Raw genomic sequence first — 24,274 nt, 5'->3', positions numbered from 1 at the left:
CTACATCTTAGACATCACTCTGACCCCCAACTGTAGGTTAGTGGCCTCAGTAGATGTTTCTTTTAGCACCATGTGCTTCTATTAATCCAGGCCTTACTGTTGTGCCTTTGTCTCTCTCTGAGCCTAGCATAACTAAACTTGCATATTTAACTACTCATTCTCCTTCTGAAACACACCACATTTTCTACACATACAAATATATATGCATATAGGCAATGTATATTTTATACATATGTGATTAAACATTAGAAGATTTTAGAAATTGGCTGGGCATGGTGGCTCACGCCTTTAATCCTAACACTTTGGGAGGCTGAGGTGGGCAGATCACCTGAGGTCAGGAGTTTGAGACCTACCTGGCCAACATGGAAACACTGTCTCTACTAAACACACAAAAATTAGCTGGGCATAGTGGCACATGCCTGTAATCCCAGCTACTCAGGAGACTGAGGCAGGAGAATTGTTTCAACCCAAGAGGCGGAGACTGCAGTGAGCCGAGATCATGCCATCCGTTGCACTCCAGCCTGGACAACAGAGTGAAATTCCATCTCAAAAAAAGAAAGAAATACATACATCATATTACATCTAATTATATAACAGGAGGAGAGATTCTCTTTTCAATTCTAGAGTCATAGTCTAATTTATATTCTTAATGACCTTACTCCACCTTTTAAGTAGACTAGGTTCAATCAAAAACTACTTTCCTAATATACAGCACCCACCTCCACTTTCTGCTCCATGGATGGCAGAACTTCTTATTTTTGTCTCCGAAATCACTGACTTGATTTTTCTATAGTTTTTTACTATCATTGATATACATTCTAACATTGCTATGTATTTAAACATTTTCTGAAAACTATTTCTATATCAACCTTTCCCCTGAAAAAAAAAAAAATTAAAAACCAGCCTGTCTGGATTTCTCCATTTCCATTTGTTAACTAGAAATTTTTATAAATTTCCCAATTTTAAATTTGTTTTACTTTTCATGGATGAAGCTCTTCTTCAGAAGTAGAGGCATGCATGCCGGGGCCACAATTTTCGGTCTCCATCCAGGTTCTTTCCTACTGTGGTTGGTGAGAATTCCTCTGTAGCTGTCAAATGGTTCATAACTCTCTTTGGTTTTCGTAACTGTTTTGCCTTTTCTTAATATCTTCATGAGTATTTCAATAGAGAGCCAGGGAAAGATGTTTCATAAAATGTGAATATAATGCCATTTTGAACTGAAATCTCTGCCCATCCTTAAAGGACTTCTTCTTCTGCCATAAGTGGCACTAACCAGCTGTGTTTCTCTGAAGTGAAGCATCAGATTTGGCAATAAACTGCAGTAGGGGCCTTGCACTACAAGGTAATGAAACTCTCCACAGACTATATATCCTATAATAAAAGTCTCCATTTCATGTAGCCATTCCTTTTATAAAATTTATTCTTTCCAGGAGAAATAGTATTTGCTACTTTAACCATAAAAAAAACTGTTGTTTCATAAAACAAAAAAACAGTCTTTCTAGTTTAACCCTTTAGTATTTTTTTCTTTCATAATATGTTTAATCTTTAATTAACATATTTAATTGCATCAACCCTCATTTTAATAGAACTTTAAAAAGTGTAAAATCTGTGGCTGATTTTCACTGTTGTTATTGTTGTAGTGGCTGTTACTGTCTTAAGTAACTTTGACAGGAAATGCGTTTGGGTTGTAGAAAAGGTTTCTAGATATCTGGAATATCTTTTAGGGTAGCAAAAACCCTTTGTATAATTGAGGGAAGAATTACTGATCTCCAACAGTGTAATGTCACAATGCATAAATTTTAGAACATGAAAGATAGAATCGGCTCCAAAGCACAGGCAACTTTGTCTCAAAGACTGGCTTTCATTCATGAAAAAATGGAATGCAGTTAGTCCCCTTATATTTATTAAGTGATAGGTGACTATAAAAGAAGTTTATGAATTGTATATCCTCCATTTGTATGTACTTCAGTCAGAGACATTTTACGGATAGTTACATAATACTCTTCAGCTTTACATAGTGCCCTTAAATAGAACCACAAAACTCCTCACAGAGAGTTTCATTCATAAATAAATAAAAAAGGAAAAGAGGGCTTTGAGGCAAGATTTAAATAGAGGAAGTGACTCAGTGGTTCAGAGGGAGTGTCGGCAAAGAGATGAAATGGCATCCACAGAAGAAGAAACTAAACGATGGAAGACCACGGGAGGTGAGTCAGAGCGGCAACGACAGAAGCAGAGCCCACAGGTGGTTTATAAGAAATACTCAGCACAGAGCAGCATAAGAATCCACGTTGGTGAGAATAACAGACATATCACTATACAGAAAATCCAATCAGTGAACTTAGCACAGAGCAGCATAAGAATCCACGTTGGTGAGAATAACAGACATATCACTCTACAGAAAATCCAATCAGTGAACTTAGCACAGAGCAGCATAAGAATCCACGTTGGTGAGTACAACAGACATATCACTCTACAGAAAATCCAATCAGTGATCTTAGCACAGAGCAGCATAAGAATCCACGTTGGTGAGTACAACAGACATATCACTCTACAGAAAATCCAATCAGTGATTTAGGGGACAAAGATGAGAAGTTCTCCTGATACATGGAAGAAAGAAACAAAGAAATGAAAACAACGTGAGAAAGAAGATAACAGATGTGGAGGATGGAGATCCCAAATTTTAATCTAAACAAAATAGAATTTTCTGAATAAGAAACAAAGACAAATGGAACAAAACTAGCTATAAGTTATAGAAGAAAATGTTACTGATATTGATAGAGATCTAAATATTGCAGTTTAAAAGTAAATACTGAAATTCTAGAAAACACAAACTAATTTACAGTGGCATATTGTAAGTTGCCAAGGTCTGGGATTGGGGAAGGTGGCCTAAGGGCATGAGGGAAACTGCTTGGGAGATTGTGGTGGTACAGACACACCACCACATTTATCACTTATACATTTATCAAAACTCATCAAATTGTACACATGAAAAGGAGACATTTTATTGTATGTAAACTACACCTAAATGTAATTGATATTATTGAAAATTTTTTTTTTTTTTGAGACGGAGTTTCGCTCCTGTTACCCAGGTTGGAGTGCAATGGCGCGATCTCGGCTCACTGCAACCTCTGCCTCCTGGGTTCAGGCAATTCTCCTGCCTCAGCCTCCCAAGTAGCTGGGATTACAGGCACACGCCACCACGCCCCACTAACTTTTTGTATTTTTAGTAGAGACGGGGTTTCACCATGTTGACCGGGATGGTCTCGATCTCTTGACCTCATGATCCACCCACCTCGGCCTCCCAAAGTGCCGGGATTACAGGCTTGAGCCACGGGGCCCGGCCCTGAAATTTTTATTTTGAGATGATTGTAGATTCACGTGCCGTTGTAAGAAATAATACAGAGCTCCCATACAACCTTTATGCAGTTTCTTCCAGTGGTTACATCTTGTAAAACTATTGTTTCAATCTCACAGTTAGGATGTTGACATTGATAGAGTCAAGACATATTCCATCACCACAATCCCATAACCACAGGGATCCTTCATGTTACCCTTTGACAACCACATTCACTTCCTTTCTGTCCCCACCTTCTCCTTAAATCCTAGCAACCATTCATCTAGTCTCCATTTCTATAATTTTGTTATTTCAATAACATACACATAAAAGGAATCTTATCATATGCAACCTATTAAGATTGTCTTTTTCTCTGAGCATAATTCCCTGGTCATCCATACAAGTTATTGCACGTATCAATAGTTTGTTTCTTCTTCTTACATTCTGTAACTTGTCTTTTCATCTCTTAACAAGGTATTTCACAAAGGAAAGGTCTTAATTCTGATGAAATTTTCTTCTATGGACTGTGTTCTGATGTCAACTCTAAGATCTCTTTGCCTAACCCAGATCCTAAAGATTTTCTCCTATGTTTTATGTTTCACCTTAAAATATGTGACTAATTTTGAGTTAATTTTTTTGTAGGATGTGAAACTTACATTAGGTTTTGTTGTTTTGTGTTTTGTATTGCCTAGAGATGTCCAATTTCTCTAGCACCGTTTGTTCAAAAAACTACCTCTCCCTATTGAATTACTTTTGCACTTTGTCAAAAATCAATTGGATATATTTGTGGGGATCTATTTCCAGGTTCTCTCTTCTGTTCACCGATCTGTGTGTCTATCTGTTCTCTGCACACAGTCTTGTTTACTGTAGCTATAAAAGAAGTCTTGAAATCAACTAGACTAATTCCTACTTTCCTAATCTTCGTTTTCAAAATTGTTTCAGCTAGACTAGATCTTTTGCCTCTAAATAAAAGATTTAGAATAAGTGTGTCTATGTTTTACTTGGATTCTGATAGGAGTTCCATGAAACTTTTATAACAACTTGGAGACATGACATGTTTCCTGTGTTGTCTTCTAGTTTATGAATACAGTATATCCCCACTTTAAAAATGTATTTTATTTCATTCGCCAGCATTTGTAGTTTGTAACGTACGAGTCCAATATATGTTTTGTTAGGTTTACATCTATTTCATTTTTATCCTTGAGAGAATGTAAATGGTGCTGTATATTTAATTTTGGTGTCCACATGTTCACTGCTAGTATATAGACATACAATTGATTTTGATGTTTTATGTGCACCCCCTACCTTACTGAACTCAATTATTAGATCTAGAAGTATTCAGTAGATTCCTCAAGATATTCTATATAGTAAATTACATCATTTGTATATAAAGACCATTTTATTTTTTACTTTTCCAACTCCTATATCTTTTATTTCCTTTCATGGCCTTGTTATAGTGGCTAGAACTTCCAGGACTTTGTAGATGCTCTTTATCAAGTTGATAAATTTTTCCTTTCTTTATACTTTTCTGAGAGTCTTATTATGAATGAGTATTTAATTTTTGTCAAATGCTTTTTCTTTATTGACTGACATGATTATACGATTGTTCATGTCTAGCCTACCAATATGATGGATCCATGGTGTCCCACAGATTGGCAGACTCAACAGAGGAAAAGTGTATCAATCACCAAATTGATAAACAGGTTTCACACGGTTCCTGTCAAAATCTGAGCAAGACATATACAACATTTGGTTTTCAAGCACTGTAACTTGCACCCTGGAATTAACCCCATTTACTCATGGTATAGAATTATTTTTATATTTTGCTGAATTCCATTTGCTAATATTTTAAGTATTTTTTGCTTCTATATTCATGATGGATAATGGTCTATAGCTTTCTTTTGTGTACCAACTTGTCTGTTCATAAAATGAACTGGAAGTGTTCTGTCCTCTTTTAATTCCTAGAAGTTTGTGTAAAATTGGTGTTAATTTTTTTTTTTTTAACATTGGTAGAATTTTCACTTGCAATCATCTGGGCCTGAAGGTTTCCTTTCGGGGAGTTTTAAAATATTGACCCCAATTTTATTAATAATTGTAAGGCTATATACATTATGTATTTAATCTTGAGTGAGTTATAGTATTTTGTATTTTTGAAAGGAGGTCAATTCCATTTAAGTTGTCAAATTCAAGCCAGGCACAGCTATTCAAGAGGCTGAGGCAGAAGGATTGGTCAAGTCCAGAAGTTTGAGGACAGCATGAGCAATGTGGCAAAACAATGTCTCTAAAAAACATTTTTTAAATATAAAACTAAGTTGTCAGATTTACGTGTGTACAGTTAGTTGTTCACAGTATATCTTTATCATCCTTTTGATGTCCGTAAGGTTTGTAGTAATAGCCTGTTTTATTCTTGACATTCGTATGTTCTGTCTTCCTCCTTTTTATCTTTGTCAGTCTTTGAAGAGGTTATTATTGGTCTTTTCATAAAACCAGTCCTTCGTTTCATTGATTTTCTTTCTTGGCTTTCTGCTTTGAATTTCATTGATTTCTGCTTTTACATTCATTAATACCTTCCTTCTCTTTCTGTTTTATTTTGCTCTGCTTTTTCTAGATTCCTGAAGTAAGAAAGAGCTTAGATTATTCATATGAGACTTTTCTTCTTTCTTTTTGTTTTTGAGATGGAGTCTCCTGTATGCCCAGGCTGGAGTGCATTTCCTCATTCTTCCATAATGGCTGATAAGAAAGCTACTGGCATTCAAATTGTATTTCCTCTGCAGGTAAGGTGTTATTTTTCTTTAGCTGTTTTCAATATTTTTTTCTGTCTTTAGTTTTCAGTTTTCAGTATTATACTGTATTTTGGCATAAATTTCTTTAGGTTTTTTATTCAGGATGTGCTCTGCTTCTTGAATTTTTACAACTATGTCTCTTAACAAATTTGATACGTTTTTCAACAAATTTTTTCTAGTACTTTTTCCACCCTACTCTTTTTCTTCTATCCTTCCTGGCCTCCAGTAACAGGTCTGTTAGATCCCACAGGTTCCCAAAACTCTGTTTATTCTTTCTATTCTAGTCTATTTTCTAGCTGTTGTCCATTAAGAGTGATTTCTTTTGTTCTACCTTCAAGTTCACTGATTCTTTTTTTGGTTCTCTTCGTTAAATCTGCCATTGAGTTGAGGGTTTTTTTGTTTTCCTTTGGGTTTTTTTTTTTTTTGGTTATTGTATTTTTCAGTTCTAAAATGTCCATTTGGTTCTTTTTTAGAGCTTCTATTTCTTTTCTGAGACTTTCTATTTCTTTGCTGAGATTTTCTATATTTTCATTTTTTCAAGCATATTTATAATTGCTTGAAGTATTTTAATTATGGCTGCTTTAAAATATTTGTCATATAACTCTAGCATCTCTGTTGGCATCTATTGAGTGTCTGTTTTCATTGAATTTGAGATATTCCTAGTTCTTGGTTGGATGAGTGTGGTTTTTTTTTGTTGGAAACTTACACAATTTGGGTATTATGTTATATGACTCTGGACCTTGTTTAAACCTTCTGTTTTAGCTGGCTTCATCTAACTCTACTTCAATACAGCCACCTCTGTACTGCCAAGTTAGAGTCGAAGTCTAGGTTTCCCATTTGGCCGAAGTTAGACCTTCTGAAGAGGAGGAAGCCACTCATTACCAGGTAGGAGTGGGAGTTCTGGCTCCCTAGTAGGTCTCCACTTAAAACTGCCCTGAATGGAAGGGGCAAAAAATCTTTGTCTTATTCCTCATATGGCATTGACATCACAGAAGGGGAACTTGCTACTGCTGTGTAGAGGTAAAATTCCAGGCTTCCTATGTGGTCTCAGCCTGGCAAAGATGAAAGTCCTGGTTCTTTATTTGGCCTTCTCTAAACACCCTGTCAGGGGGTTTGGAGTGTCTCATTACAGCCTGGCAAGGATAGAAGGCTAGGCTCCCAACTTGGCCTTAGAGTGATTGGGGATGAGGTCACAGTTTTTCCAATGGTGTTTGGGTAGAGTAGAGCAGTTATTGAAAGATTTTTGTCCTATGAGGCTTCCTCTTTCCTTGTCTTTTGGCTGTCTTGGAGTTTTCATTGTCCGTGGCCTATTTATTAGTGTTTCCAGCTTGCCACCTTCTTTAGTTCTAACTCTGGAATATATAAGTCCAAAAAAAAAAAAAAAAAAGCAAAGAACCGACTATCATATTGCTTCTTGGATCCTGAGATGCCTAAGCAGTATGCCCTTTTCTCTTTGTTTTTTATATTTGTTTTATATATAATATCCAGGGTTTTCATTTTTACTTAGCAGAAGGAATAGAGAAAAGAACATTTATACTGCTTTTCTGGAAGCAGAAGTCTCCAAAGTTGATTTTTTTTAAAAGTAAATTCTGTTTTAGAAAATGAATCAATGCAAATATCCCCAAGATAAAAATATTTTGGTAAATACTTCAGTTACATATAATAAATCTACAACTATTCATATACAAATTAGAAGATTATCCACAAAGGAATAAAATAAAAATAAGGATGAATGAATCCATGAATGCCAGAAAACCATTAAATACTTCGGAGATGTTAGAAAATAGAAATAATTTTAAAATTCTGAAGTCAGGCAAACCGTACTTCACATGTGAGGACAGCACAAAAACATTCTAAGATGTGAAAGGACTCAGTCAATACCATTCACCAGTATATCATACTGTAAAATAATTTAATTAAAGATGTACCCCCATTTATATTCTGACAAATGCAAATTAACTCAAGTATGAAATCTCGGTTTTAAGAAAGTTAGCAACGAGCATTGAAACTGTGATTAAATAATTGCTTTAATTATGATTATGTAATGTTCTAATTTTATGAATATCAGGTTTCTTGGTATCAAACATAATATCCTTACAATTTTTTTCTCAGTTGCTTTCTGAGTAAAATTGAGACCCAAAAATCTGTACACAGGATTGACTAAACAAAAAAATCGGTTCTTTGAAAGGATATAAACAAGATAAGGAGACCACTGTCTAGATTAACAAAGAAAACATCCAAATAAACACAATCAGAAGCAACAATGCAACATTACAACTGATCCCACAGAAATACAAGGGATCCTCAGAGGCTATTATAAACGTCTCTATGCATACAAACTAAAAAATCTAGAGAAAATGAACAAATTCCTGGAATTATGCAGTCTACCAAGATTGAACTAGGAAGAAACTGAAACCCTAGACAGACCAATATTGAGTTCTGAAATTGAATTCATAATTAAAAACCTACCAAAACAAAAGCCTTGGGCCAGATATAGATTCATAATCAAATGCTACCACACATACAAAGAAGAGCTAGTACCAATTCCACTGAAACTATTCCAAAAATCTGAGGAAGGACTCCTCCCTAACTCATCCTATGAAGCCAGCATCATCTTGATACCAAAAACTTGCAAAGACACAACAGACAAAAAAAAACTACAGGCCAACACTCGTAATGAACATAGACACGAAGACCCTCAGCAAAATATTAGCAAACCAAATCCAGCACATCCATTGCTTTAACATCGTTCTTGAAATTAATCTGTTGTATCCACTTCCTGCTTATGTTAATACACAATGATCAGGTAGGCTTTATTCCCATAATGCAACATTGGCTTCACATATGCAAATCAATAAATATAATTAGTAAATATAATTAGTTACACAAACAGAATTTTTTTAAAAAACCATATAATCAACTAAATAGACACATAAAATGTTTTCTATCTCATTAAAAATCTTCAGTCTCTTTATCCATTTTGTTGTCCCAATGAGCACTTTTTTTTTTTGAGAGATTGGATCTAGCTGTGTCATCTAGATTGGAGTGTAGTGGCACAACCATTGCTCACTGTAGCCTTGAATTCTCAGGCTTAAGTGATCCTCCCACCTCAGCCTCCCAAGTAGCTGGCATCACAGCCATGCACCACCACATCTAATTTTAGTAGAGACGAGGTCTCACTATGTTGCCAAGACTGGTCTCAAACTCCTGGGCTCAAGCAATCCTCAAGCCTCAGCCTCCCAAAGTGCTCCTGTGAGCACTTTCTTATCTTTTGAGTTGTGAGTCCATGATCCATTGCTTTAACATGTTTCTTGAGATTAATCTGTTGTATCCACTTCTTTTCTTATGTTATACACATCAAGTAAACCTATGACTTTGAACCAATCTAGTTATCTGATTTGTCCTGTCCTATGCAGTGTTGGGGGAAATCATACAAACGCATGGAACATAAATTTATTATATCTGAAGTCACTGCATCCTCAGCACTAAGCAGAAAACATTTTTGGTTTCCCTGGTTGACTGTCTTTTTTCCATTCCACACAGTAGCTTGTTCACATCACTGATCTTCCCACTATCCGCCCACTACTTCCTTCTTCATTCTTTGAAAACATTCTTGTTTACCAGTCCCCAGGAAAAATGGAAAACATGAAGCAGAAAATCCCCAAATATCCTGTCCACCCACCAAAAAATCTGACCTATATCCCTAGCCATTCTTTCTTTTTTTCCTTCAGGCCACAAGTAAAATGCATTTCTCCCATCCAAGGCGCTTTTCCTCAAATTGTGGATCAAATCCTATTCTCTTTACCCTATACAGAGGCTTATATCTACCAGTTATTTCTTCTCATTTTCTGAATTATCAACCTCAGCATCTATACTTACCGACACAGCTATTAAAAAATAAAATACATTAATTTTGAAATAAACAAGAACCTTACTGTCACATCCTGTGCTCCCACCTTATCTTCTCCCTGTCCTACCTAGACTCTTAAAAGATTTGTCTTCACTCGCTGCCTCCATTCCACAATCCCCACTCCTCAATCTGCTGCAAAATGGTTTTGGTCCCCACTTTGTAGAGAGTAATTCTTCCCCTACAATGACTTCCAGAATGCTCAAATCAGTGGAAACTTTTATTCCCTTTTCTTACTTCACCTCTCTTTTGCTCTCACCACCCTTGAAAATTCCCTTCTTCTTGGAACAGTGTTTCACTTGGCCTCTCTCATGCTAAACTTTCCTGTGTTTTTCTCGTCTCTCTTTGGTTAGGACTTTTTTTTCTTTTTTTTAACAGAGTTTCATTCTTACCATCCATCCTAGCTGGAGTGCAAAGGCATGATCTTGGCTTACTGCCCCTCTGCCTCCCAGGTTCAAGCAATTCTCCTGCCTCAGCCTCCCCAGTAGCTGGGACTACAGGCACATGCCACAATGCCCAGCTAATTTTTTTTGTATTTTTAGCAGAGACAAGGTTTTGCCATGTTGGTCAGGCTGGTCACGAACTCCTGACCTCAAGTAATCTGCTCGCCTCAGCCTCCCAAAATGCTGGGATTATAGGCCTGAGCCACCGGACCCAGGCTGGCTAGTACTTTTAAATTTGCTTTGTAAAGTTCACTTTGTTGGTCCAGCTTTATATATCAGTATTCCCCAGGGTGTTCAATAACATACCATTAGTAAAATAATTACAATGGACATATAAGAAAAAATTAGATTGCCATAAAAATGACAAAGAAAAAGCTTTTAATTAATTTAAAAGGTTATAAGCATCATGGCACATTTAGCATAATCTAATGTTAAATAAGTAAAAATGCTTGTTCCCAGTTCTTCAGTAGAGAATGTCTTTCAGTTACATACATCAATAGATCAGTAGTTCTCATCTCTGGTTGCTCATTCAGTTCTTCAGAGAAGCTTACTGATACCTAGGACCCATTTTCCGAGATTCATACTTAAAGGGTCTGGATTATGCTCTTGGTATAATGATTTTTAAAAGCTCCCCAGGTGACCCTAGTGTGCATCTAGATTGAGCCAGTGCAGTAAATCCTGTTTTTGTTAATGACTATTAGAGTTAGGTTCCCCTGACTTGCTCTGTAAAGCACTCTAGCTCCATGTTTCCAAACACATGCATAAAAATCACTGGAGAGTTTCTTAAAATACAGATTCGATTCATAGCTTTGCAGTGTCACATTAGTTTGCCAGAACTGCTATAACAAAACGCTGCATATGGAGTGCTTTTAAAAACAGAAATGTATTGTCTTATAGCTTTAAAGGATAGAAATCCAAAATGAAGGTGTTGGCAGGATCAGTTCCTCCTGAGGACGTCAAGAGAAGAATCTGTTCCAGGACTCTCTACTTGGCTTGTAGATGGCCATCTCCTTTCTATGCATTCTCTGTGTCCAAATTTTCCCTTTTTATAAGGACAATAGTCACATTGGATTAGGGCCCACCCTAACGACCCCACTTTAACTTGATTACCTCTGTAAAGCAAGGTAAATATGACCCAATAAGGTCATATTTTGAGGTATTGGGGACAGGACTTCAATATGTGAATTTTGGTGGGACACAATTTAAACCATAACAAGTGGAAATCAAGAATTTGCATTTCTAACAAACTTCTAGGTGATGTCAACACTGCTGGGCCATGGATCACCCTTCAAAGAACAAGGTTCAACCAGACACAATTCCTACGCATGGGAGTGGGTGGAATTGAAGCACCCCTATTCTCAGATGAATACACTCGAGAGAATCTGAGGGATAATCAGCAGGTGGGCAGAGTACTAGAAATATGTTACTGGTCATGCCTACGGCATGGATTAATTTAAGAACATACAAGAGACCATGCATCACAGAGGACCTTCAAGAGAGACTTGGAGTGGGAGAAATAAACCTTTAAGTAATGAAACACACCTACACACAAAGTGCTTTCGTGAATATAGTGAGAAAAGAAGACAAAGAGACTGAGACAGAGACGCAGACTAGCAAGAGAAAGAAATATACCAGCTGGGCGCGATGGCTCACGCCTGTAATCCCAGCACTTTGGGAGGCCGAGTTGGGTGGATCACGAGGTCAAGAGATCGAGACTATCCTGGTCGACATGGTGAAACCCCGTCTCTACTAAAAATACAAAAAATTAGCTGGGCACGGTGGCGCATACCTGTAATCCCAGCTACTCAGGAGGCTGAGGCAGGAGAATTGCCTGAACCCAGGAGGCGGAGGTTGCGGTGAGCCAAGATTGCGCCATTGCACTCCAGCCTGGGTAACAAGAGCGAAACTCCGTCTCAAAAAAAAAAAAGAGAGAGAGAGAATAATACATTTGCATAACTATTTTTTCCCAGACTTTCCAAATTTTTTTAATATACACGCACTAAAATAATAAGTAAGTAAAAGTTAAAATAGCTATCTAAAAAAATTATCCTTAATTAAAAATTACACAAAAGCTGTAAGATTGATCAGCTATTTATCTTGATGAAAGATGGCAGTAGTTCTTCATTGCAGTATGAAGATACAATGGTTTACTAATATGTTGCCATTAGCTGGACATTATGCTAACCTTTTAAATAATGTCATTTAAAGTACTAAACCCGGCTGTTTTCTACATATAGAAAACAAGATTACTGGTATAATAACGACTATCCCATTGAATTCTGAGTTATAATTGAATGCCTGAAATTATGAGCGTCAGTCATTCATTCAGCAAATATTTATTAGCATCCATTCTGTGGGAAGCTCCGTTCTTGGCATTAGATATATCACAAGAAGCCAACAAGCAAGGATTTGTCTTCAAGGAGCTTAAGTATTAGAGCCTGATTACAAGTGTTAAGTTTTTAAAAAGGTAACATGAAAATGCAAAATATGGAGAGAGCATTTCAGGTCCCAGTATAGCTAGAAGGAAAATAAAACAGAGTGCTATGATGTAAAGTGGAAGTTCTTTAGCCTCTATGGTTGTGGAAGATTTCTTGAGGAGGCAGTATTTGAAATGAGACCCGAAAGAAGAGGAGAATGCATACAACTCCTTGGAGAAAGAGCATTCCAGGTCAAAGAAATAGTAAGTGCAAAGTCTCTGTGATGGAGCTAAACTTGGCAAGTCCAACGTCCCAAAAGGAGGCCAATGGGGCAGAACCACAGTGAACAAGGAGGGAGAGAGGAGGGACCTGGGGTTTAGAGGACTAGGTAGTGTCTCATCAGGTAGGCCTTTATGATAATAAAAGTGGTTGGATGATTCTAAGCAGAGAAATCACATGGTCTCAACTTTAAAATAGCAGTCTGAATTCTATGTGGGGAGGATGGGCTATAGGAGGAGAATGGAGGATGTGAGGAGATGAGTTAGGTGGCTCTTGAAGTAGACCAATCTGGTGACACAGCGCAGGCTAGATTTCAGCAATGAAGCTGGTGAGAAAGAGCTGAATTAGGACTATATTTTGGAAGCTGAATCAACAGGACCTGTCAATGGACAAAAAGAAACCTCAAGGACATTCCTAGGGTATTAGCTTAAGAAACTAGGCCTCTGATATCACCATTTGCTGAAAAGAGAAAAGCTTGGTTTGGGGCAAGGGAGAGAGATGTTTGACAAAAAGAAACAGCTCTGTTTTGCATGTCAGTTTAGAGTTACAAATTCTAGAAGAGATATCAATTTGGCCGTTAGATTTAAAGGTCTGGACCTTAGTGGCACGCTGAGCTGGAGAGAACAATTTAGAGATATCTGTGCATCAGTGATTTAAAAAACTCAAACTGGATGAGGTCATCAAGGGAGAGGGTTCGGCTGAAGCGCTAACATGTAAAACGTGGTAGAGAAAAAGAAGCCAGTAATGTAGACCAAGAAGAAGGAAATCCAAGAGGATGTTGTGTTGCAGAAAGCCAGAAAAGACAGTGTTTAAGAAGGAACATGTAACCAGGGTGGCTGCTGAGAGGCTGATTATAGGAGGGGCTCAGCCATTGGCACTGACGAGACATAGATCACGGGAGATCTTGTTGAAAGCTATTTTAGTAGAGTTGTAGGTGTCAAATTCCAATTTCAGTAGACTGAAAAAGAAATGAGAGGGGAAAACTTAGGCACAGTGAATTTGAATAATGTTTTCAAGGGGTTTTTCTGTGAAAAATAGCCAAGTAACAAGGTGACATTTGAAAGAAGGATCAAATTAAAGGGATTTGATTTTCATTTTAAGACGAATGATATTACAGAATGTTTGTTTGCCAGTGGAGATGATCTAGCAGAAAGGAAAAAGTTGGTGATGCAAGACAGACAGGGGATAATGGTAACCAAACCTTTGAGAAGGTATGAAAGACAGGATATAAGAAAAAACTGAAGCGGTTGGTTTTAGGAGCAGGAATCGCTTTCCACTGTAATGAACAACAGGAAGTTAAAGTAGTTATTGACTGATTTCATCAATTAGCTCTAAGAATTATAGATTGAGGTCTTTAGCTAAAAATATCTGAAGGAGAAGAGAAGTGAGAGTGTGAAATGAATGTCTTAGACAATAGGAAAGTGAGTCCCCTAGGCATCTTAGAAGGATCATCGGGCAGTGTGGAGTGCCCATTTCACACTTCTGGTTGTAAATCTGGAGTGAGTCCAGTCAGTAAAGTGACATGTTTTTTCACCAACAGTGTTCAAGAGCACAAATACAGGTGTGGGTTCCTGGTGATGTACAATGAAAGGACAAGGGTGGCAAGAAGGTTTTAATGCTGGACACAGGAGTCCAGGCCACTAGACAGGGAGGTAAGGATATGAGAATTCTGAGGAACTGAAAACAGGTACAGCTGTAGATTAGTGGGAGAGTTCTTGGAAAGGCAGAACCAAAGTAAGTGAGGTAAACAGAGGAAGTCAGAGACTGGGTTGTTTTTATCAAAGTTTTCTGGGGTGGCACAACTCTGTTGTGATGTTGCCAGTGATTACAACATCTAAGGGTTGCCCGCATGAGTGAGTTTCCAACAGGTAGTAGCAGAGAAGATCAGCAAAGCCAAAGAGGTCTGAGAACTAAGGAGCCAAGACATTGTTTTAATTACCTGCCTAGCTGTGGAAATTGCCAAGAATGAACAAAAAAGCAGTCAGGGGTGAGACTAGAACCAAATGGCAACAACTTCAGTAAATAAGAGAGGGCAGGAGGCCAACAGATGTCAACAGGGAGGGCTAAGGGAGTAAAGTCTGATGCCAAGCATGCCAAAGATGGAAGAATGGGAGATATTTGGGAGGCAGAACAAAAAGTGATACCTCCTTGGCCTTCTTTCTAGCTCTGAGGCATGTGGGGTAGGAAGAAAACATGGCTTATCATTTGAGAGGCCTAGGAGAGGCAGTGTTCTCAGGACAGAGCCAGGTTGGAGTTAGAGCAAGAAAGTGGAGGCACTTTCTCATGATAAGGTTGAGGCTATAAAGAACTTGTTGATTCAACCAGGGAAGAATGAAGAGGCAGGGAAAGAGGGGAGGGTGGCAAATGAAACATGATGAATATGGTTACAAGCAGTAAGAGCCATGGAAGATGGGGATCTCTAAAGGCAACTGAGGATGTGAGGAATGATGAGCCTGGTGTGGAGTGTGTGCACTCAGTGACAGCCAAGCTCAGGGGGCTGCCGCCACTGAGCAGTGAACACAGGGAAGTGGTCCCATCTCTGCAGAGAGCAGCTCACTCCCAAGAGCCCTTGGCTGTGCCTTCCACACATGGGTGATGCTTCACGCATGTATCACATTACATTTGTGAATACCATCCTGTGACAGGGATAGCTGGCTGACTGTGAAAGGTCCATGCTCCCCTTTCTTACTGTAGCTACTGCCCTAACCCCACCTATGAAATTAAGTGAAGGCATGTGACTAAGTCCCAGCTAGCCAACAGAATGTGAACAGGAGGGAGGAGGGCAAGTTCCGGCCAAGCTTAGAAAAACTTCCCGTACTCTCTGCCTTGCTTCATTTCACTGGCTATAGATCAAGGTCAAGGAGACATTGCAGTCTTCATATTGAATATGGGAGAGCCTCTCTCAGCCTCAATGACTATATAGGGCAATTCTCCCAGTTAGAGAACTTTACATAAGAAACATATAAACTGAAAGTGAATATGCCATTCAAATTTTGGTGTTAAATTTGTTACAGCAGCTGTCACCGTAATCAATATTATATTATATTACATCTATCATATGTCTTATAATGGAAGCTGGAGACCTCGTCAAAAAAAATCACCGAGATGTAGTGGCCTCACACACCAACCATTGCCCCACATTTCCTCCCTAGTTTAATAAGGAGAGGAACAAGAAGAGAAGAGAACTAAGCTGTTGGCTCCCACTCACAGAGTAGTGTACTACACTGTATACTATTGAATAGCAGAGTAGTAGAGTACATCTAACAGTACATCTCAGGAGGAGAAAGTGATGTGTCACTCACGCCAAGCCAAGTAAATTTGGGGGCTCTCAGTGAGTCACTGGTAGAAATTGGGATTGCATGCTAGGAGGGTGGATTGCCTTCTCTTTCCTGCTGCTTTGTTTTTCATTTAGTTAAGAAGGCCCACTGTGGTAACCAGCCTGCAATATGACTCACAATAATCCTGTTGGCATTCATATATCTGTGTAGTCCATTTTTACACTGAATTAGGGCTACTTTATGTGACTACTAGAATAGTACAGAAGTGACAGTATGTGACCTATGAGCTGACGTCACAAAAAACATGCAGCTTTTGCCTTGGTGCCTTGGTTCACATATCCTGGGAGGAAGCCAGCATCATGTCATGAAGACACTCAAGCAGCACCTCTAATAGGCACACATGGAAAGGAGCTGAGACGTTCTGCCCATAGTGAGCCCCAGGATGCCAGCCATGGAAGTGAGCTACCTTGGAAGTAGATGCTCTGGCCCCAATAAAGCCTTCAGATGATTACAGCTCCACATGACATCTAACTGTGACCTCATGAGAAATCCTGAGATAGAACTGCCCATTTCTGACCCAGAGAAACTATGGGATAATAAAGTATCATTGTTGAGTTAAGCATAATTTTGGGGGTGATCAGTCCTGCATATTACGTAGCTATAACGTCAGAGAAAGCCTAACTAACCCATTCCCAGAAGTGTGGGTGCATTCATAAACAGAGACTAGTGACTGCTCCCAGACGAGTAACTTCCAGAAGTGAGAGCCTCGCTGGAGCAGCCATGCCAATAGGTCTTGTAAGGACAAATGGAATAGTGTTCCCAGGAATGAGATGTGAGTCAAACTCCATACCACTCCAGTTCCCTCAAAGAACAAAATAATTTTTTAATGATCTTTCTTGTCTTATGTGATGAAGCATGCAGAGGAAGAGCCAGGCAAAATCCATGGGGTTATACAAGAAGCCACCAGGCCAAGCATGAATCTACCTCCCCACCCCCAGAGAGGAGTGAAGGAGTTTATGGCTGGAAATACCAAAGGAAAACTGAACAGCCTCTTTGTGAGAGAGTACTCACAACAAAGGGGACTCAAATAATTGTAAGCCTATCCCAAGACAGTTCATCATCCGAGACACATTCACCTTAAATAAAGTGCAAAGCATCAGATAGAACTAGACCAAATCAGAGTACTGCCAGGGATGTGTCCCCTACTCCCTGTAACCAGAGTAACACAAAAGAGTATCTGCCTCTGCTAGTTCCTTTACCTGCAGATAAGGATCTAAGCCTTGAGGAGGATGGGGAGAAGGAAAATCAGAGCCAGGACAGATCTGCCCCTTAAATGGGAAAAAGATAGGACTTTAGGCTGAGTTTGGGATTAGAATAATATAAGGTCTCACATTAAAACAACTGGAAACTTATGGAGTCATCTCAATAGGATATTAAGAGATGGGAAAGGGAGGAGGGGTTCAGCATAACAGAATTGAAACAGTAATTGGGAAAAAACAAGATCATTTCATGCCTCCATCTCAATAAGTTTAGACTCCTCAATAAAGAGGTTATACATCATAGATTCATGCTGACTTGTAAATATTCAGAGATTAACAACATAAATGCCAATATATGGAAGGCCTAGAATTCATGGACAGAAGTGGCTTATTGAAGACTCGATACATACTGATAAAGGGACAATGTATTTCACTATCATTTGAGGCTTTAGAGTTTTCCTTGATACTGTCGTGTTGTGGATTACTGGATTTGGTGTGTGACTGAGGTTCTCATCCCAGCTCCATCACTGAAGAGCTAAAAAGCTTCAGTCAGACATTTATCTTCTTTGATGTTAGGTCCTTCCTCTTGAAAATGGGGACTATAAAATCTACTTCATGGCTGGGAGCGGTGGGTCACACCTGTAATCCCAGCACTTTGGGAGGCTGAGGTGGGCAAATCACGAGGTCAAGAGATCAAGACCAGCCTGTCCAATGTGGTGAAATCCCATCTCTACTAAAAATACAAAAAATGAGTTGGGCCTAGTGTCAGGTGCCTGTAATCCCAGCTACTCAGGAGGCAGAGGCAGAAGAATTGCTTGAACCCAGGAGATGGAGGTCGCAATGAGCCAAGATTGCGCCACTGCACTCCAGCCCAGGCGACAGTGAGACTCCATCTCAAGAAAAAAATCTACTTTATGAGATTAGTACTTAAATGTTACAGGGCCTGAGTGAGTACTTGATACAGAATATGCTTTCTGAAATACACTTTAAACAGAATCTAATAATTGTAAGTTTGTAGATATGAGGGACTAGCATTGATTGACATTATTGTCAATGACAAATACAACACAAATATGATGCTGACATACTACTACCATGGAAACATCATTTCCGGGATGACAACGACAAAGGAAATTATTCCTTTCTTACTTACCAAGGGGAAAAGAAGCATAATAGATACGTATAGATCTCCACAAATCCTATAGCAGTTATATACATATAACTGTTTTCATAGAAATTTGATTTATAGCTTTAAAGAAAAAAAAATGCCTTAAAATCATGTAACCCCTAATGTATCCTTTCCCTGAAGCTATAAACACACCTCCAGTTACTCTGTCCAACAAAAATATACCATAGCAGGTGGAGTCACAAAAAAGTAAGCGTTTCGATCTTTTCATTCATTTCAGTCTATTCCCTCAACAAAAACTTCAAACTGCAGGTGCATGCAGCATACTTCTGCTATGACAAGAGCAGTGTATCTCTGAAACCAGGGCTTCACCTAATGATGTGTGAACTAAATGTTAACTGCAGCAAAATGACTCCAAGCCAAGAAAGCCCCAGTTGAGGGTCTTCCCTGGAAGAGGGGCTAAGCCACAGGAACATACCAAAGAGTGGGGTTGGATCTCTGGCCCTTGGGAGATCATCATTCTTTCCTTCCCTTCAACTTCTAATGTTTCGAGAACAGTGCAAATTAAATTGGAATTCTCAGTTTGCAGACATTCCTCATTTTAGAGTCCAAATTTTATTTCAGTCTGGAAACTAGCATCTAAATGAGTTTGAGAGAGGAGTAGGTTTTAAGAAAGGTCAAGGAGTAGGTTTTAAGAAAGTAAAACACTCACCAATTATTGTAGGGAATCAGTTTTACATCTGGAATTGGTTACATGTGGAAGAGTTTTCTTAGGACAGTTGGTTTAATCACATTTTTTAAAACAAGAAAGAATAACCTACAAATGCCAGCTAATCTCAAATGCAAACTGGCTACCTCTAGCTAGTGGATCTACTTGCTTCTCATAACATTTCTACCAGAATTATTAGCACTATATCCACAAATAGTTTCAATCAGTTGTTACTTAAGTAAGGCAAACTTTGGCATGTCCCTTTGAGGTACACATTTTTCCTGGGAGTATCAGTGTGTTAGGGTCAAATCTAGGTGTTCAGACATCTTATCTATTAAAAAAAAAAAAGATGCTATGAGAATGAGCATGATTTTGGCTTAAGACAGACCAATATTTTAAAATACTAGCTGTGTGACCCTGGGAATGTTATTTAATTTCACTTTATCTTTTCCTTATCTGGGAAATATGGATAATTTTTATCTTAAAGAGATCTACATTATGATTATATTAAATTGTACGGCATATGTAACACAACAAACAATTATGAGACTAGATGGCTACAGAAGGTATTTGACAAATGATAATTGTCCTGCCCCTCCTGGCTCTCTTCCCTCTACTATTTAACAACTTATTTTTCCAAAAGCAATATATTTTTGGCAAATATAATGAGACACAAAGCTCTATATATCCTACAACCTAAAACATCAGTAGTATGGCACAGAATACAAGAAATTAAGCATATATGTAGAAATTAAGCATATATTTAAAAGTATTCTCCATTGGATATGTCAAAAAAAAAGTTTATTGTTGTCATTAAATACAGTTCTTAAAACACATCTCCTGACATATATTTTTATGATTGTGGCAAATTGAACCTTTGTGATTTCACCTCTGTCCCCTCCCTCTCTGCTGACCTTGCCAAAAATAGTAAATACTCGCATATTGTGATCATCGTGACCCTCCCTAAGTAGGACAATCACAGTCGCTGGCATCAAAGAATATCCTGGCCCAGAGTGGGTCATCAGCTTTGTAACTGACGCCTCCCTAACACTTAAGATTACCAGTGGACAAGTTTGCAAAGTAAAACTTTGTCAGAGAAGGGGAGAGAATTCTGCTTTCTTATGAAGTTTAGTGTGGCTAACAACAATACTGAAAGCAATATTTTACTCCCAAGTAGCAGGTTACAACCTTTTCATTGAAACACAGCCAGAATATTTATAGCACATTAACATTAGTGAATGGGAAAGACAGAGAGAGTGTATAATTATATATTTTTTAAGATTTTTATTTTATCTTTGAGACAGGGTCTCCCTCTATAACCCAATTATGGGTCATTGCAGGCTTGACCTCCTGGGCTCAAGTGATTCTCCCGCCTCAGCCTCCAGAGTAGCTGGAACTAAAGGCACATGCCACCACACCCAGCTATTTTTTTTTATTTTTTATTTTTTTGTAGAAACCAGGTCTCACTATGCTGCCTAGGCTGGTCTTGAACTCTGGAGCTCAAATGATGTTTCCGCCTCAGCCTCCAAAAGTGATGTTGCCTATAATTATAGTCACCTAACCTATAAATATATTTGTTAAGACCTCATGGCATCGGTCATTTTAATTGCTTTTTGCCTAAATTGTTCTAAGGTTTATAATTTATTTCATGAATTTAGTAATATAATTGAATTCCCTCTAATTTTATTGTCTGTTTTTCCCCACTTGAATCTGTGTGCAGAAGTAAATCTGTAAGGATGAGTTAGGGGACAGAGAGTGGACCAGTGCTGACCACAGAGATCACAGTGACATCTAAAGATGATTTCAGAAACACCAGATGCTGTAGACCCAAAGTGGTGGAACAAGGCATCACAATTATCCACAGAAAAGAGAGTTGTTTGTCCACATTTTGAAAGCCCCTAGGGACGGTTTTCAGGCACTTGGTTTGGGTCTTTGTGTGAAGCATATAGTGGAGGACGAGATTAAATCGATATTTAAATGACATGCAAGACACGGGAATCACTTGATGTGGTTGAGCATTTGCTCTCGTTACACTCTGTTCTGTTTATAAACATTTTAGCTATGTGAATAATAAAAAGCCAAGCACAGGCCTTTGTCATTCTTTCTTGATCTTTCTGGTACCAGAGGAGCTTAGGAGGAGGTGTTGAGTTTTTGTGTGCTAAAGCTTGTCAAGGGCACATCAAAATGTAATAACGAAATCAACTACTAGACAGATTGGATGGCAGATTTTGGCAGCTAACAAGGAGCTTTCTCGTTATAGGATGTGCAAGCTTGTGGGCTGCACTGCAATTAGAAATGAATTTTTTTTTTTGCCTGAGCTCTTCTTATCCTTTTCATTCTCATAAGTGACAACAGCAAAAGACTAGTTCTCACTCTCTAATGTACTCTATCCATCTCCCTGTTGCTAAAGTAACTAGCATCTTAATTTAACATCAAAATTTTAAAAATTGGATCAATGCTTTTCAGTGTTTGTGAGATATTGATACCTTATGGTAAAGTAAGTGATATATTACTTAAAACTAATTCTCCTGACTTCTTTCTATGTATACAAAATATTCTTTTGGTATCCTTTTTTTTAAAATTGTTGTTGTTGTGGTTTTAACCATATGTCTACAGTAGGAAAGCAAGATCTTTGTTTCTTAACAGCTGATATGTACTTGCTACTGTGTCACACAGGAGTCCGCAATACTGTTAGTGGCAACAAAACCATTTCCACAGAAACTAAATTTAGCTTTCAAGAAGAGAAAAACAATGCTACTTTTCTGCTACTTAATAAATGTATTTCATGTGAAACAACACAATGAACCAAGTCAAAATGTGTTTCAGGGGTTAAAAGTAAGACACCCAAAAGTGCAAACGGTTCCCTCAGAGCTTCACAGCCTGTCTGGGCTAGGATTAGGACCTCATTCAGCTGACCGGGCAGCTCGCAGGCAATCATAACAATCCCAGAAGAGAGGGACGAAGAAGCTGAAAGGGTGGGAAAAGGAGATGGGCCACAGAATACAGCTTTTGACATATACCTGGGATTGTCCATTCAAGAGTCAGCTAGCTTACTAAGCCATTTTCCTGATAGGAGGGTTGATGTATCAGCTATCACAGAGTAGTGGTAATGGACAATAAAGTCATAATGCATGTTATAAACTTTCAAAGGACAAGAAGTTTTTATTTTGGAAAAAAATAATAACAAGCTCAAGAATTGGTTATTAAATCCTTAAGAGATAAGTAGAACTAAAGAGAAGAACTAATCCCATAATTCAACTCTTTTTATTTTACTAGGAGAAAGAAGAAATGTAGTTACAAATCCAGGAGTTCTTTGAATAGGCTGCCATTTTAAAATGCATTTAATATGTAACAGTCTAAACCAGGATCTGGGGATACAGAGGTAAACTAGAAACTTCCTTTGCCCAGCCAGGGTCAAGTAAAAGTAATAAGGAGATAGAGGTGCTGAGACCAACCTATGCATGGTGCCCAACAGAAATACAAAGAAAAAAATCATTAAGTCTCCTCTTTCTGGTGTAGATGAAGCTGAAGCTGAGTCCTAAAAGTTGAACAGGCATTTTCAAGACAAACTGGCAGGAAAGGACAAAGCCCAGAGAGTTGAAACAGCGTGTGAAGAAAGAGGCAGCTCTCCAGATTGAGACAGACATGAGGTTCTGAAGATCAAATATTCCACAAGAAGGAGTTTGGATAAGAAGGACATTAAGGTGCTTTGAGACAGAGGTGACATGATCTATGCCCTTTACAAAGATCTTTAGGCAGCACTATTGCAAACAGATCAGAGGGGAAAGCATTATTATAGCAATACAGATTTTTCTTTCTGAACAATGTTTGGTAAGAGCCACCAGTGCAATTTCCCCTACTTCTTGTTCAAATATCCATGAAGACACAAAAATAGTAAAATAAACCTAAAATGAACATCAAAAGACTATGTCTGAATTTAGGAAAATGTACAATAACTATTAGATTGTTGGACCTAGTCTGAGATGCATCTGTCTCTGTACCATTCTATTTGTAAACACAGACAAAAAACCAGGAAGCCATTGAGTAGTAAAAATGAAGGTGGAGGGAAATCCCAGAGGTAGAATAGTACAGCTCTGAAGATGGAGATAGACATAACCCTGATATCACAAAAGTATTTTTTCATGTATTCAATCAGTTCATCAAACCAGATAAATAAGAAGGCAGGGCAGGAATAAGCTGTTCTGTTGATAGAAGAGAGGTGCACTACAAATTTGAGCCTGTTAGAGAATGGGCAAATAAATGAATCTGCCCTCCACATGCACAACTAAGAAAGTAATTCTATTTCAGGGTATAAAGGACAGTTTAGTTTCCTTATTTACTGAAAAATACTGAAAGTGAACACTTGCTTGAAGATAAGTAAAAGGAAAACCAATATGGAGAAAATGATTTGCAGAGAAAGGAATAAGAAATAGCATCCAAAAAATAAGGAAGAATAAAACGCTTCATTACATTTATTAATTTCAGGACTGAGTAGAAATTGCATGAAAACATCTGTTTTCTCCAATGAAGACAAAAAGTCAAGGATCTACAATGGGATCAAATAATATCAAGGAAAGAACAGGTGGAAGTAAAAAGATACGAGGATGAAATAAAATGGGTGATGAAAACATAATTGCAATGGCATTAAAACCACATTATTAGAAATAAAATATGCATTGAAGGAAGGGCAGAATCAACGATACATAAACTCAAATAAAAATGTGCTGGTGCACATCGAA

At 38.1% G+C, this 24,274-nt stretch overlaps 1 protein-coding gene across 9 annotated transcripts in view; it reads right to left on the bottom strand.

Annotated features, from left to right (window-relative positions):
* SUGCT (succinyl-CoA:glutarate-CoA transferase) overlaps window positions 1-24,274 on the bottom strand; it is a 723,305-nt gene that overhangs the window by 196,209 nt on the left and 502,822 nt on the right. The gene's annotated exons all lie outside the window — the stretch shown is intronic.

The sequence above is a fragment of the Callithrix jacchus genome, chromosome 11, assembly GCF_049354715.1.
Source record: "Callithrix jacchus isolate 240 chromosome 11, calJac240_pri, whole genome shotgun sequence".
NCBI classification, from domain to species: Eukaryota; Metazoa; Chordata; class Mammalia; order Primates; family Cebidae; genus Callithrix; species Callithrix jacchus.
The sequence above is the reverse complement of the archived record's forward strand: the minus strand, read 5'-3'. Positions and strand labels throughout refer to the sequence as shown.